Below are 16,633 nucleotides of genomic sequence, written 5' to 3' on the forward strand. Positions count from 1 at the left end.
AGGTACAGTCTGCTATTCTATAATGACTGTTATAGGTCCACAATACATAGGGTTGAGGTGCACTACTGCTGACCGCTGCCCTATACTGCAGCAGTCCTTCATCAGTATAGGGACTGACGTACAGTCTGCTAATCAGTCACACACAACCTACTTGTTCCACAAAGGTCCTTATAAGGACTGGTAACTTGGTCTGTCTAGGGTGCTACAGTACATAGGGTTGAGTGAGGTACAGTCTGCTATTCTATAAGGACTGGTATAGGTCCACAATACATAGGGTTGAGGTGCACTACTGCTGACCGCTGCCCTATACTGCAGCAGTCCTTTATCAGTATAGGGACTGATGTACAGTCTGCTAATCAGTCACAACCTACTTGTTCTACAAAGGTCCTTATAAGGACTGGTAAGGTATAGGGTACTACAGTGCATAGGGTTGAGTGAGGTACAGTCTGCTATTCTAAAAGGACTGGTATAGGTCCACAATACATAGGGTTGAGGTGCACTACTGCTGACCCCTGCCCTATACTGCAGCAGTCCTTTATCAGTATAGGGACTGATGTACAGTCTGCTAATCAGTCACAACCTACTTGTTCCACAAAGGCCCTTATAAGGACTGGTAAGGTATAGGGTGCTACAGTACATAGGGTTGAGTGAGGTACAGTCTGCTATTCTATAAGGACTGGTATAGGTCCATAATACATAGGGTTGAGGTGCACTACTGCTGACCGCTGCCCTATACTGCAGCAGTCCTTCATCGGTATAGGGACTGACGTACAGTCTGCTAATCACTCACACACAACCTACTTGTTCCACAAAGGTCCTTATAAGGACTGGTAACCTGGTGTAGCGTGCTACAGTACATAGGGTTGAGTGAGGTACAGTCTGCTATTCTATAAGGACTGGTATAGGTCCACAATACATAGGGTTGAGGTGCACTACTGCTGACCGCTGCCCTATACTGCAGCAGTCCTTTATCAGTATAGGGACTGACGTACAGTCTGCTAATCATTCACAACCTACTTGTTCCACAAAGGTCCTTATAAGGACTGGTAAGGTATAGGGTACTACAGTACATAGGGTTGAGTGAGGTACAGTCTGCTATTCTAAAAGGACTGGTATAGGTCCACAATACATAGGGTTGAGGTGCACTACTGCTGACCGCTGCCCTATACTGCAGCAGTCCTTCATCAGTATAGGGACTGACGTACAGTCTGCTAATCAGTCACACACAACCTACTTGTTCCACAAAGGTCCTTATAAGGACTGGTAACTTGGTCTGTCTATTGTGCTACAGTACGTAGGGTTGAGTGAGGTACAGTCTGCTATTCTATAATGACTGTTATAGGTCCACAATACATAGGGTTGAGGTGCACTACTGCTGACCGCTGCCCTATACTGCAGCAGTCCTTCATCAGTATAGGGACTGACGTACAGTCTGCTAATCAGTCACACACAACCTACTTGTTCCACAAAGGTCCTTATAAGGACTGGTAACTTGGTCTGTCTAGGGTGCTACAGTACATAGGGTTGAGTGAGGTACAGTCTGCTATTCTATAAGGACTGGTATAGGTCCACAATACATAGGGTTGAGGTGCACTACTGCTGACCGCTGCCCTATACTGCAGCAGTCCTTTATCAGTATAGGGACTGATGTACAGTCTGCTAATCAGTCACAGCCTACTTGTTCTACAAAGGTCCTTATAAGGACTGGTAAGGTATAGGGTACTACAGTGCATAGGGTTGAGTGAGGTACAGTCTGCTATTCTAAAAGGACTGGTATAGGTCCACAATACATAGGGTTGAGGTGCACTACTGCTGACCCCTGCCCTATACTGCAGCAGTCCTTTATCAGTATAGGGACTGATGTACAGTCTGCTAATCAGTCACAACCTACTTGTTCCACAAAGGCCCTTATAAGGACTGGTAAGGTATAGGGTGCTACAGTACATAGGGTTGAGTGAGGTACAGTCTGCTATTCTATAAGGACTGGTATAGGTCCATAATACATAGGGTTGAGGTGCACTACTGCTGACCGCTGCCCTATACTGCAGCAGTCCTTCATCGGTATAGGGACTGACGTACAGTCTGCTAATCATTCACAACCTACTTGTTCCACAAAGGTCCTTATAAGGACTGGTAAGGTATAGGGTACTACAGTACATAGGGTTGAGTGAGGTACAGTCTGCTATTCTATAAGGACTGGTATAGATCCACAATACATAGGGTTGAGGTGCACTACTGCTGACCGCTGCCCTATACTGCAGCAGTCCTTTATCAGTATAGGGACTGACGTACAGTCTGCTAATCATTCACAACCTACTTGTTCCACAAGGGTTCTTATAAGGACTGGTAAGGTATAGGGTACTACAGTACATAGGGTTGAGTGAGGTACAGTCTGCTATTCTATAAGGACTGGTATAGGTCCACAATAAATAGGGTTGAGGTGCACTATTGCTGACCGCTGCCCTATACTGCAGCAGTCCTTCAACAGTATAGGGACTGAGAGTTTTGTCACAGGGTCATTTAAAAAATGACAGGCAGAGGAAGAGGCAGGCCCTTCCGCAGGGGTTGTAGGGGGAGGGCCGGAGCAACAGGCTTGAGCCAAAGTGGGAAGTTGCAGAAGGTGCGTTCAATTACTTTAAAGGACGCACCAGACTTGGTAGAGTGGCTCACTCAGCCTTACTCTTCTGCACCCTCCTCATCCTCTCGATCTGCACCCTCTTCTTCACTCTCTGCTATGTGCACCCCCAAAGACACTACCACCAACAACACCACCACCACCACATACCTTCCGCTTGAGTCACAGGAATTATTTTCTGATCCATATCAAGACATTTCTGATGCGCAGCCACTCTTGGTATTGGATCAGGAAGAGGAGGTAGCAACAACCGCTACTCAGCAGTCTGACGACAGTACCCAGATCAGCCCAAGGAGGAGGTTGGTCCCCGGTGTTGCTGCCTACTCCGAGATCTCTACTTATAGCGGTGGGGAAGGTGACGCAGATGATGATGTGTCTAGTGATGTCACGTGGGTGCCCACAAGAGAGGAAGAGGAGGGGAGTTCAGAGGGAGATATGGACCAGCAGATAGGGAGAAGAAGCAGGCGGAACATAGATTGCACAGGAGGGACAAAGCAGACTGCTAATGTATCAGGAGCAAGGCATCAACCATGTACGGTCACATCTGGTGCTCTCAGGATGTCGGCACATGGCTCCTTCAAATCATCAGATGCTCAGATCTCTGCTTCCACTCTTACACTGACGACGCGAAACTTTATTTCCAGATCAATGGAAAAAAAGATCACCAACAACAACTTGAAAACTGCCTCAAATCAGTAGAGGACTGGATGACCACCAACTCCCTCCAGCTGAACGAATCAAAGACAGAGCTTCTTATCTTACACCCAAATCATAAGTCCGCAACCAAAACCTCCTGTTCTCCACCAACCGTCTTTGGGCAGACTATCTCCCCAAAGACCAAAGCGAAGAGTCTCGGGGTTATTTTAGACGCACAAATGTCAATGGATGCGCAAATAGGATCTGTAGTCAGTCGATCTCACCATCTGCTGCGCATGCTTCGCAGACTCATCCCTTTTATCCCAAAGAATGACAAAGCAGTGGTAGTTGGAACAATCATTAATTCACGACTGGACTACGCAAACTCGCTTTACATAGGAGTACCACAATATCAACTTGCGCGATTACAACTGATCCAAAACACGGCGGCAAGGCTGATAACAGGAAAAAAACCCTGGGAATCCATTTCTCCTTCACTGAGGAGCTTACATTGGCTAACCGTAAAAAATCGGATCACGTTCAAGACCCTGTGCCTCACTAACAAATGCGTGCATAGAGAAGCTCCGCAATACCTAATGGAGAAAATAAATCATTACACACCAAACCGCAGTCTTCGATCAGCCAACAAAAACCTCCTCCTCGTGCCCAAAGCCCGGTATAAATCCAAGGGTGATCGGAGATTCGCTGTCCAAGGGCCTCAGCTATGGAATGCTCTACCAATCAACATCCACCTGGAAGAAAATCACCTGGCTTTTAGGAAAAAACTCAAGACCTTCCTCTTTTAGCAGATGATCAAAGCTCGCCACAGCGCCTAGAGGCGATTCAGTTTGCATTGTGCGCTATACAAGTATTTCATTCATTCATTCATTCATTCAACGTGTCCGCTGCGGACAATAGCGTTGCCATCTGCAATCTTTGCAGTCAACGCATTAGTCGCGGTAAGCCCAACACTCACCTAGGGACGACCGCCTTAAGAAGGCACATGAGCAGCCATCACCGAGCCCAGTGGGAGCAACGGAACACACAAAGCCACACTCCAGGCTCTCACAGTCCAGCCTCGTCTTCTACTTCTCCTTCTCCTCTCTCCTCACAATTGTCCTCCACTCCACCTTCCATCACGCCAAGCTCACGTTTTTCTGCAAAAAGGCAGGCTTCTGTGGGCCTAATGTTCAAGCGTAAAAAAATGATGACGCCGGATAACCCTCTTGCCCAACAGTTGACGGCTGGCTTGTCAGAACTGATAGCCCGCCAACTACTGCCATATAAACTGGTGGACTCGGAGGCCTTTTGTAAATTTGTGGCCATTGGAACACCACAATGGAAGGTCCCAGGAAGGAAGTATTTCTCACAGAAGGGCATCCCAGAGCTATATGGCCATGTTCAGCGGCAAGTGAATGTATCTCTGGCACACAGTGTCGGTGCCAAGATACATCTGACCACGGACACGTGGTCTAGCAAACACGGGCAGGGAAGGTATATCACTTTTACTGCCCACTGGGTGAACCTTCTGACGGCCGTCAAGCATGTAACCCGTGGCACCCGTGTAGATTTGGTTTTACCGCCACGGATTGCATGCAGGCCTGGCTCTTCTTCTCCTCCTCCTGCTCCATCCTCCTCCCTCTCCTCCTCGGCTGACTCCTCCTTTTCTGCTGCTAGCGTCTCTTCCGCTGCGCCACCCAAGCTATCCAGAACCTATTCGACATGCCAGGTGAGACATTGCCATGCCGTGCTGCATCTGTTGTGCCTGGAAGCCAAGAGCCACACTGGCACTCCTTTCAGCTTTGCGTTCACAGGCAGATCAGTGGCTAACACCGCTCAATTTGACAGTTGGTAAAGTGGTGTGTGACAACGGTGACAATCTGCTTAGTGCATTGAAACAGGGCAAAATCACGCACGTGCCATGCATGGCACACGTCTTAAACTTGGTCGTGCAGCGATTCGTTGTCAAATACCCTGAGGTCCAGGACAGCAGGCAAGGAAAATCTCGGCCCATTTCAGAAGATCTTACATGGCCATGGCTCGCCTTGCTGACATTCAGTGGCGACACAATCTGCCGGTCAGACGTCTTATTTGCGATTGCCCGACGCGATGGAACTCAACCTTCTATATGCTTGATAGGCTGCTCCAGCAGAAACGTGCAGTTAACGTCTACCTGTATGAACTCTGCGGCAGAACAGGTTCTGGGGAGCTGGGGGTTTTTTCACCGCGCCAGTGGCTGCTCATGCGCGACGCATGCAGACTTCTGCGGCCATTTGAGGAGATCACCAAACTGGTCAGTCGCAGCCATGGCGCCATCAGTGACATGGTACATTATGCTTTCTTTATGGAGCGTGCATTGCGTCATGTCATTGATCAAGCTGTGGAGGAGCAGGAGCGGGAAGATGAGGAAGTCGCAATGCTGGATGAATTCCCAGGGGGGGTACTCTATCTGAGACAAGTCAACAACAGGAGTCTGAAGAGGAGTCAGAGGAGAATGGTGCCGGGGCGGATGAGGAGGAGCAAGAAGAGCATGCTTTAAACCTTTCTGGGACCCCTGTTGTTGTGCGTGGATGGGGAGAGGAGAATGAAGAGGACGACATTATCCTGGATGATGAGCAGGAGCCAGGCCACCACACTGCTTCCAGTTTAGTGCAAATGGGGTCTTTCATGCTCCAGTGTTTTAATAGGGACCCCCGTATAAAAAGCATAAGGGTCAAGGACCAGTACTGGGTGGCAACGTACTTAGACCCCCGGTACAAACACAAAATAGCGGAAATGCTACCGCCGTCACAGAGTGCTGTCAGAATGCAGCACTTCCAGGCCTTGCTTCGAGAAATGCTGCATTCTGCTTTTGCGTGCGCTGGCAGAGGAGCAATTCCCACTCCCAGAAAAGGAGTTGCGGGTACCAATCCAACAGCGCCTGCAAGAAGAGGCCGGTTTGAAGATGTGTTGGTGACTTCTGATATGAGGTCATTCTTTCAGCCGACCCATCGACAGGTGTCATCCGGATCCAGCATCAGGGAACGCCTAGACCGTCAGGTGTCCGACTACATCGTGTTAACGGCCGATGTGGATGCTCTGAGGAGTGATGAACCCCTGGACTACTGGGTGGGCAGGCTTGACCTCTGGCCAGAGCTTGCCCAATTTGCAATCGAACTGTTGGCTTGCCCCTGGTCCAGTGTCCTGTCCGAAAGGACGTTCAGCGCAGCAGGGGGGATCGTGACCTATAAGCGTACTCGCCTAGCTCACGACAGTGTTAACTACCTCACATTTCTAAAAATGAATGAGGCATGGATCTCGGAGGAATTCAACACATGTGACCAGTAGACCATGTATATGTCTATAAACAATTTTTTTAATGGAGCACACAGACCTTCTTTCTTCATTTGGCTCACTTCCTTGTCCAAAAAAAGCACACCGTACTATATGCCCGTACCCTCCTGTTTGAAGAGGTTGAGCGGTGTCATATTTCTACTGGGGCTGCTTATTATGAGGGGCTCCCACCATCCCTGTGCTGTTCTGACTTCCTCCTGGGGCTGCTTATTATGAGGGGCTCCCACCATCCCTGTGCTATGCTTATTATGAGGGGCTCCCACCATCCCTGTGCTGTGCTGACTTCCTCCTGGGGCTGCTTATTATGAGGGGCTCCCACCATCCCTGTGCTGTGCTGACTTCCTCCTGGGGCTGCTTATTATGAGGGGCTCCCACCATCCCTGTGCTATGCTTATTATGAGGGGCTCCCACCATCCCTGTGCTGTGCTGACTTCCTCCGGGGGCTGCTTATTATGAGGGGCTCCCACCATCCCTGTGCTGTGCTGACTTCCTCCTGGGGCTGTACCTCTGCTGTGCATATTATGAGGGGCTCCCACCATCCCTGTGCTATGCATATTATGAGGGGCTCCCACCATCCCTGTGCTATGCTCATTATGAGGGGCTCCCACCATCCCTGTGCTATGCTCATTATGAGGGGCTCCCACCATCCCTGTGCTATGCTGACTTCCTCCTGGGGCTGCTTACGGTGCAGGTGTCAGTGCTGTATATCACGGTGCTGATGTCAGTACTCTCTATCACAGTGCTGCTGTCAGTGCTGTATATCACGGTGCTGGTGTTAGTGCTTTATGTCACGCTGCTGATGTCAGTGCTCTCTATCACGGTGCTGGTGTTAGATGACTCTATCACAGTGCAGGTGTCATTGCTGTATGTCACGCTGCTGATGTCAGTGCTCTCTATCACGGTGCTGCTTTCAGTGCTGTATATCACGGTGCTGGTGTTAGTGCTTTATGTCACGCTGCTGATGTCAGTGCTCTCTATCACGGTGCTGTTGTCAGATCACTCTATCACGGTGCAGGTGTCATTGCTGTATGTCACGCTGCTGATGTCAGTACTCTCTATCACGGTGCTGGTGTCAGATGACTCTATCATGGTGCAGGTGTCATTGCTTGTCACGGTCGATCTGTTGTCCCGGTCGTACATAGGAAACCTGCCTGCAGGTTTCCTTTACGGAGAGCCCGTCGGTATCCTCAGACGCGCGTTAGCGCGAACGAACGCACGCGAGTGCATGTAGATGCTAACAGGCGCACGCGGGTGCGCGTCGGCACGAACGAGCGCACGCGGGTGCGCGACGATGCGAACGGGCGTACGCGGGTGCGCGGGGTCACGAACGGGAGCACGGTTACCCGCGGGGGCACGCAGACTCGCCGTGCGACCTTTCTTGGCGCCCAAAGGGCTACTTAAGGAATCAGCTTCTGTTCCTTCTTGCTGTCCTGTCTACAGCGTTTCCTGTGACTCCTGCTATCTGTTTCTGCTTGTTCCTGATTACCGTACCCGGCCTGTTCCTGACTTCGTTTGATTGCTGCCTGCCACCGACCTCCTGCCTGCCTGACTACGTCTCTGCCTTCTCCTGTGTACTTCTGCTGCCCGCCTGATACCGACCCGGCTTGTTCCCGACCTCGTCTGCTGCCACCCGCTGTTCCTGCCTGATTGCCAGTGCCTGCTGCTACCCGCTGACTGCTACCCGCTGTTCCTGCCTGATTACCAGTGCCTGCTGTACCCGCTGACTGCTACCCGCTGTTCCAGCCTGACCACCTGTGCCTGCTGTTCTCACGGACCTCTGCCGGCTGTTCCAGTCATCCACCTGTGCCTACGTTGTGACCGCATCCCCGCCTGCCATCGGGTATCTACCCTCTTGGGCCTTCGTGGATCTCTGCATACCCCGGCTTGGCACTTGTGCCCTCCGAACTCTTGAATCCCTGTCTCCACTTCCAGGGGCTCTCGAGCCGGAGGCTTACGAGGAGCCGCTCCCTGCATTCTGGGCTCTCCTACCAGGTACGCGACATTGCTGTATGTCACGCTGCTGGTGATCATCTCCTGCACCCTCTTCTTTGCCTACCCTGGTCCCTGACCTTCCCTCTCCTCCATTGCCTTCATGCGCTCCACAGTCCTGAATTGTCACAATAATTTCCCATATAAAAAAAGAATGTTTGTAGTTGTCGATCCCCGATTCACCTCATACATGTGTTATGTCATTGGCCATGTGGTGGGACTATGTTTGCACAGCTATTAATTATTTTGTGGCTGCAAATTTGACCTGTAGGTTTGCAAAGTTCGCCTCCCATTGAAGTCAATGGGGCCCGCCGCGAACGTTCCGGTTTGCGAACTATCGGCCACGTTCGCGGTCCGCGTTAGCGAAATGTCCCATCGGAAGTTCGTCCATCACTATTGCAGGACCCAGATATAACATTAAAACCGCAAGCAGTTTTAAATGATGTTATTTCCGTTAAATGTCATTTTGTGCAGGGACTGTTCTAAACACGGGAAACACATTGCACTTCACAGGCATACTACAGACACCCCCCAGGCACGATATTTAAAGGAATATTTCACTTTTTTTTTCACTTTAATCGTCATTAAAATCAGTGCCCCCGCCAAAACGGCCATTTTTAAAAACATTTTAGGCATTGACCCATGTCCCCTGGGGCAGGAGCCAGGCCCCCAAACCCTTTTTAGGACAGCATCTTGCCTATTAGCCGTTAAAATTAGCACTTTTAATTTCGAACGTTCGAGTCCCATAGACTTCAATGGGGTTCTAAAGTTTGTACGAATTTGGGGTCCGTTCGAAAGTTCTGGTGTGAACCGAACCGGGGGGTGTTCGGCTCATCCCTACTGGGGAGCCCCGGTTGAGAAAAACTGATCTAGAATGATGACTGAACTTAGAATGGAGGTAACAATTACCTGTGGTTGACAATTAAAGAAATTACTATGTTAATCATAAGATACATTTAAATATAAAAAATACTAAAAGTGTATATTGATGTGGAAAATGCCTGTACATTGACTTGTATGATCCTTCCTGGGAAAACAATAACATCTATTAAAAAAATAAATAACTGAAATATCATATTTGAGGGAAATGCACAATTCTGATCATCTGAACAATACTGGAAAAATGTATGCAGACATTTAACAAACCATACCAAACAATAAGGTCATTATCAACAAGAACCAATTCTGCTAGGGGAGGTTACTAAACTGCGCTCTTGTGTAATCAGACCTACTAGATATTACTGCTCAGGGGCTAAGAAGTATTTTCACATAGCAAATGTTTTACAAATGATGGTCCCAACATCAAAGAAAACAAATACTTCCTACTAACTTGAAATGCCTGCTTGAACTAAACAATGTAAAAAGAAAAACAACATTTTTCTGCTCAGAAGGTTCTAATTAAGTAATTTTGTTGGAATGTTACTAAACAACTGTAGATTACAGGGTACTGCTGACTTTATGAAAAACATGCTGTGCCATTTGCAGGTGAAACAGCACATTATGGGTACTATGACTCACAAACAGCTTACTTCTATATTTTTCCACACCCACTCAAAATTGGTGAAAATCTGGTCCACTTGGTTGGAGTTCAATCACAACTTTAACCTTCCAAATCACCCAGTCTATAACCCTGTACAAAGCACAGTACCCTCCTCATTTCCTCTACCTGTTACCTACCATCTATGCCAAACAAATGCCAAACAAAGCCCAGCAACCACCAAATCTCATGGGACTATGGGTGTGTCCCCCTCTACTATGGAAACCTTTGTTGCGAGTTAGTGAATTTGCAGCTCAGAGGGAATAATCTTCATCAGTGGAGTGGTGTGCTACCCTGAATGATACATACAGTTCATGCAAGGAGTTGTAAGGGGGGTGTGAGGGGGTGTAAGGGGGGGTAGGTGGTGTAAGCTGTGTGGGCCAGCAACAGACAGTCCCTACTAGGTCCTGTCTGCTACGAGAGGGCTTACTGTCCTCATCTCGTAGTAGGGGGTACAGTACAGTATATGATAAGCTGGCATGGACAATAGAGGGTGTGATGAGGGTACAGGCCAAAGGGGGAAGCCATGGACAATGGCTGCCAAGAAAAATTTGTCTGTTCAGGCAGATGGGGGTTCTCAGCACACACAGCAGTCTCTCCTACACAGGCAGAGTGTCGCTCACCAACCTTGGTCAATCTGGATACCAGTATCCATACTGCCACCAGGTACAAAGTTTCCACCTTTTGTCATTCCAAGAGCAACACCTAGATTACATGTTACTCAAAGGAGCCATTCCATTATCTATCTAGAACAATGTTTCTCAAACTTTTTACCTTGGAGGAACCCTTGGCAAAAAGTTTGAGATTTCGGGGAACTCATGAAGTTATGTTTGAATCTACAGCTCCCGAAACATTAGTGTGATCAGCAACCTGTTGATATAACGATCATTTTTTGAAAAATAGCATTAAATAACAGAATCATTATGAAAATGTACATGTTAACTGTAAAACTTTTGCTTGTTTTTCTTTTTTTGCATAGATGCTCAATTCTGAGTAAGCAGTGACTTTCCTGCTGTCAGAATACACTGATAAGCGCCCCCGGCTATTGTTGGGGTTGCTGATCTAGCATAAAAATCAGACAGAGCTGTTGTACAGAAATTGAACGGCAGATAAGCAGCTGTACAACCATCCTGCCCATACATGGATCAAAATCCGACTGGTCCCTGCTGAACCAGACAAAATTTGATCTGTGTATGGCCGGCTTTACTAACCTTTATAAATAGGTTCTAGCATCTATGCACAAGTAGCTTAACACTGATGATTGTTTTTGTAGGTAAAACATAAAAACAAACTAAAGAGGAAGGGATGGGTAACTGTTATGGCCAGAGATTTTTATTTCATTCATCAGCATCACTGTTATCGCTATTTACACAGCTCTCCATCTTTGCCAATCAGTGGATTTCTTAGCTATGATACATTGCAACACAATTACTGGGAAGAGGAGCACTAGAAAGCTACATGGTTCCAGTTGTATTCTTTGTTGTTTTAGATACAAAAGGGAAGAGTTGAAACTTCTGTCAGATTTTGATTTAGATTTAATTAAAGAGATGTTTTACATAAAATAAAAAATATGTACACCCTAACACAGAACTTCTGTTTGCTCCCTTTTGGTCTTTTCAATATATTGTTGGTGCGTCTTGTTTTCATAAGTGCAAAAAAATAAATCTGTTCATCCTGCCAGAAATCTTATTGAGCTAGTAACTTCTTGTGCTCTCTGCTTGTACTGCACTCTGATCACTTACACTGTTCCTAGCTCTCTCTCTGTGATAACCAGATGAAAAAAAAAATGGAACAAAACTATAGCCATCACATTTAGAAATCTGCAATATATTAAGTTTATATAAACTTTTATGTTGTGGTGACACCACTGTGACCTGGATAAGAAATGAGGCAACATCTCAAACAGGAATACAGAGCCCTCATCCTTCTATAGAAAAAGTAAAGAATGCAGAGTGTCTCCGAGTGTGCAATGTAGGCAATCACACTTTCCCGTAGCTCTGACAGATACAAAATATTCTGCTCAATCCTACCGTGCAGAAACAAATTTTGTATTTTTACCTGCTTGGCAGACCTCATCCTCGTGGGACTGTAGAACCCCACAAACAACCACCCGCTCAATCCCATCTTTTGGTCAAATTAAAAATTGACCACATAACTAACAAAACATAAGTTAACAGCACTAAATCAAACAATTCACATAGTGGTTGTGGACAGTTGGGTTCTTGACTATTCAGTATAGAGATTCTTTTGGTGACAGTTAAAGCTGTGTAGGGCCTAACTAGATGTGAATATTAATTGTCAAGATAATGGGGAAGATGGAAAAAACAAAGACTCATAAAACATATAAAACCTAACACAAATGGCATTTTAAATAAAAGCTGATACAACTACAATTCCTATCAATCGCTCCAACATCTCTCTAACTGCCTAATCTTAGTTGAAATATATATTTTTCTAGTTCATATTCCTCCTAATTTATGTACGCAATTTACTTCTGCAGAAAAACCTCATTTTGCTTTTTGAAGGCTAAACAAAAATGTAAAAATACAAAAAATGACTAAAATAAAAAAATTACACGTTGATCTAACAATGTATGAACAACGCCAAGTCTTTTGTTGATTCCTCCGCTGTAACTTTGACAGCTGGTCTATAAGACTCCACTGCAACACCTTAAGAACGCATACAATGTTCATACATGATCTTCTTTTCTTCAGGACTATCGCAGTCCACATGACAAGAAACTTCCGGTAGGTGTGCAGATCTTTTTGCGTTTTTGATTTTCTTTTTAGACAGCTGACATGATAAGTATCAAAGTTCTTCAGACATTTACAAAGCTTTTGAAAGCACTCTTTTCCATCAATGCTGTTTGTGGCTGATGTCATAAAGCCACGAAATCAGGGAGGAAATTTATGAAGATGGCGTCACTCAGATTGTTAGTCCAACATTTGATCATTAACAAAAATGCCCATAAAGCCGTTGAGTTTTTTTTTTACTGCTGAAGTAAATCTATGTTCTAGAGGCAAATACGATCTAGAAAAAAAGAAAAACGTAAACCATTATCATTCAGTATAAAATATTATTCAACTGTCATTTAATCTAGACTATCCTGAATTCAATGAAACATTTATCATGAACAATAGGCTTCTCAGAGGGGGGCTGCTATCATATACATCTTAGATCAGTGATCCTACAGGAACGTAGACAAGAGAGCACAGAATACAGGATTTACAAGAATGACAGGGGTATAGTGCAGTACTGGGGTTCAGGGTTCACAGGAAGTCAGTTTCACAAGATACAGTTGATATACAAGGGTTCTAAGGCAGAAAGGATACCTAATGGTACTATCTGGGGAGAACACAGCATGTCCGCACATGCAAGAATGGTGAGGGCCCTTGAAAGGGCCGAGGCGCAGAGTCTAAGGAACTGCCTTGTCTTCTCCAGAGCTCTTAATGGTAGAGATGGGTTGTGCTGCAAACAGTTCCCCGGTTGCGGCCCTCTTACTCACCCAGGTTTGTGCCTGGACACACACACAGACATTGGGGACAGATACACAAAGACACATAAGACAGCTAGAAATGAGTAGCCATGCAAACAGTCACACAGGAATCTATAAGTGAAGTTGCATGGTGTCACCGAACAGGAAACTAGCTTAAAATAGACTTGGAGACACAAAGGCAGACTTGCTAGGGACATTATTATTCAAAGCCTAAGGCAATCTGCTTCAGCTTGAAAAGGGAGTACTGGCTGGGCAAGTAGCTAATTCAATTAACAGGACGTCTAATCTCAACCGCAGACCTTATAAGTTAAAGCATTGGAACTAAATGCCAATAGTAATACATCACACACATAGGTTGGACTTAATGGACTTCTCAACCTCACCTACTATGTAATGCCAGCATACCTACTGATCTTTGGGAATAGAGGGGACAGATCTATAGAAAAGCAGAAGATCTGTGACAGGTCTGATTCAAAATCTTAATAATACCCAAGTAATGTTAACACTCAATGTAGTAATACTGACATACATGTAGTAATAATACATTCATTACTTTTTTTTTTTTTTTGTCATCATAGTTGTTTAAACTAGAGCAGCAATTATTCAATTCAATCTTAATAAAAACTTTTCATCATAAAATAATATACAAAAACTATATAAGGCTCAGTTCCCACTATTGCGACTTAAAGTTGCAGAAACTTTGAAAAGTTTCTTGCGCTACCTTGATGCGACTCTGATCTAGAGACTGTGGAGATGAATCAAAGTCACACTCCAGAGTCTCTGAATTACGTGACTTTGGGGGTCACTATAGTGGAAACGTAGTCTAAGACAGGAGATGCTTAATTATCTAGGCCAGGGGTGTCAAACTCAATTTCATTGTGGGCCCCATCAGCATTATGATTGTCCTCAAAAGGGCCGGTTGTATCTGTACGATTAGATGTCCAACACATCCCCTCCCCTTACATTAGATGTCAAGAGCCACCCCACCATAAGAAGTTGAGTCCCCTACTCTCCCTAACATCACAGTGCAACCCTTTTCCTTATGCTACTGCTGGGAAGAAGCTGCATGCATTGCTTGAAAGCAGAAAGTACAGGGTCTGAAGGAGGACCAGAGGAGGGCTGGAGCTCTCCTGCAGCTGCAGGAGAGGTGCGAGGGCCACATGAAATGGCCTGGAGGGCCGGATTCAGCCCGTGGGCCTTGTTTGACACCTGTGATCTAGGGCATTGAAACTCTTTAAATTTCAAAACTCATATACGTCAGATTATAACACAACAAAAAAGATTTAACACTTCATACTGTAAATAGGAACAAGAAACTGGGCAGTATAGACTCAGATGGCTACACCAATATTTAGCTAGTGGGGGGAGTGAAACCCATAAATGTTTACATATGAAAATAAAAAACACTTTAGAACAATACTTCCATTGTTGAATTGTCTTTGAAGGCTGTGGTCTCCTGTTCTGAAGACCTTAAATAAATCAACTCAGGACATAGAACTAATCTGAGGAATAAGCATCAACATTTTAGTAACAAAACACATTATATTTTCCTCCTAAAAATAAAACAAACATTAGAGATATTTAACATTTTCTTTCTTAGATATTTTACCAGTGCACTTTTTCTAATACCCAAAAAAAAAAATTGTTTGACGTCAAACTAAATGTTACCACGTGGATTTTATGTATGGTATACCATTACTATAAAAAAAAACTATTATTCACCATGGTTAAAAAATAAGCAGCTCAAAAAAAACTGTTTTTTTTTTGTTATAAGTTCCCCTTTGTCGACAGTTATACATCACCATACTGAGCATATTGGAAAACTTCTTCAAAAACAGTCTATGGAAACAAAGATTACCATTAATATACACAAACATGTAAATAAACATTATTGGGAGGTATTTAACCTTTAGGCAATATTATATTTCACACTAATTGTGTTGAACACTTGAGCCTCTGACGATTGACAGTGTAGCGGTTTCCGTTACGCTGTTCCCGTGTGGTGATTCCACATCACATTCACTTTTGGTAACTATTAAAGGCATGTATGGCTTACCCATATGTGGATCCTGGAGGTGCTGATATGAGGAGGAAGGCACCAACCTTGGATTAGAAGCTGGTTTAGTAGCACATCTGAGGAGTTTAGTAATACATATTTTAAGACAATAATAAGAAACATATATTGCCAGGAAGAAATCCATGAAATAGAGGAGGACCGTTCCAATAGAATACAGAATATCAGAAAGCCATTTACCGAAATTACCAAAAAGATTGTTAAACCAGCCCTTCATACCATCATAAATACCATCAAGCATGGATTTAGGCCTTCTCCTTAAGGCTGCCACAGCTTCTTTTACCTTATTGATGTAATCAGTTATATTAATACTATAGTCAGGTATATACGTACAGTAAGTGTCATTAATTAATGCACATACTCCTCCTTGTTCAGCTAACAAGTAATCGAGGGCCATTCTATTTTGTAGGGCCACTATTCGAAGCTGTTTTTGTTCTTCATTTAGCAGGATAACAGTTTCGGTCGTTTCATTCACTATTTTTTCCATTATTCGTGCCAGTCTCCTTATCATTTGTATAGCTCTGGCTGGGCCATACATGGGAAGTATTATAGCTGCTAATCTATCACCTTCACTAATATCAAAATGGTCTGGTACATATCCATATTTCCAGACTCCATCAGTCCCTTTAAGGAGATGATTGCTGACAGGTACTTCTCTATGTTTTCTAGAGTGCCTTTGGGAGCTTCCTGTTGTGGAAGCACATATCCTAAATAACAGGTGCCTTGAAAGTATTTAGGGATAAATCGGTAAGCATTATTTCCACATATAAAGAATAAGTTTAAGGGGAGTATGGTGCACTCATAGTATTTTAGCATTAAATGGGCCTGGAATACAATATCTTTCTGAGTCTGATTATCACTTATATTCAGACATTGAAGACGATCATATACGTTTACTTTGACATTACCATTTTCCATCCATGCCTCCATGGG

The sequence above is a fragment of the Lithobates pipiens genome, unplaced genomic scaffold (assembly GCF_037356315.1).
Source record: "Lithobates pipiens isolate NorthernLeopardFrog02 unplaced genomic scaffold, aLitPip1_a1.2 Scaffold_23, whole genome shotgun sequence".
NCBI lineage: Eukaryota > Metazoa > Chordata > Amphibia > Anura > Ranidae > Lithobates > Lithobates pipiens.